The sequence below is a fragment of the Echinops telfairi genome, unplaced genomic scaffold, assembly GCF_000313985.2.
Source record: "Echinops telfairi isolate 266 unplaced genomic scaffold, ASM31398v2 ScPeMD7_5592;HRSCAF=6446, whole genome shotgun sequence".
NCBI lineage: Eukaryota > Metazoa > Chordata > Mammalia > Afrosoricida > Tenrecidae > Echinops > Echinops telfairi.
This window is the reverse complement of record NW_022109491.1, coordinates 10,773,783-10,774,370: the sequence shown is the minus strand read 5'-3', so window position 1 is coordinate 10,774,370 and position 588 is coordinate 10,773,783. Positions and strand designations below refer to the sequence as shown.

The following is a 588-nucleotide window of genomic DNA, read 5'->3' as shown; positions in this document are numbered from 1 at the left end:
CCGCCGGCCCTCGCCTGGGTGGACGGCCACCGTGACCCGGCACTCACCGCTACCAGCGCGGCGGGCTCTCGGCTGCTCCTTCCCCTCAGGCCCGCCGCTGCCGCCTCCGCCTCAGCCCACCTGCCCACCGTAGGACAAAGGCGCCACCAACAGACCGGCGCGAGCACGAGGCAATGGCGGCCGGGGCGGAGAGTGGAGATGGGGGGCAGAGGGCGCGCACGTAGCGTCAGCCGCAGCAGTGTCGCGAGACAGCGCGAGTTTACGGCAGGACCAAGATGGGGCGTCGGTTTCCTTAGTAACGAGAGCGGGGACGTCTCGCCCCGGCGGCGGTTGGGCCCCGCGAGGCGTTGCTTAGTAACGGCGTTTCCGGCTGAAGGTGGGCGCTAGGCGGGGCCCTTCCCTGCGCCCCTAAGGGCTCCTGTGAAATCTCTCCTCCGGTTTTAGAGCGCATTCATTCCTCCCTGACTGTAGAAATAAATCATCGAAAGGCTCAGATTCCTTGATTTAGACTTGCATTAAATTAAACACACAACCATACAGCATACTGTTTGATGAAAGAGTGAATTTTCGGTCATTCAGGTACATTGT

General features: G+C 62.1%; 1 protein-coding gene across 2 annotated transcripts in view; it reads right to left on the bottom strand.

Moving 5' to 3' along the window:
* NCOA5 (nuclear receptor coactivator 5) overlaps positions 1-173 on the bottom strand; it is a 30,607-nt gene extending 30,434 nt beyond the window's left edge. For both annotated transcript variants that reach the window (XM_004698030.2, XM_030887031.2), the window contains exon 1: positions 48-173. The gene's annotated coding sequence lies outside the window, so the exon portion shown is untranslated. The remainder of the gene's footprint in view (positions 1-47) is intronic.
* Between the last annotated feature and the right edge of the window lie 415 nt (positions 174-588).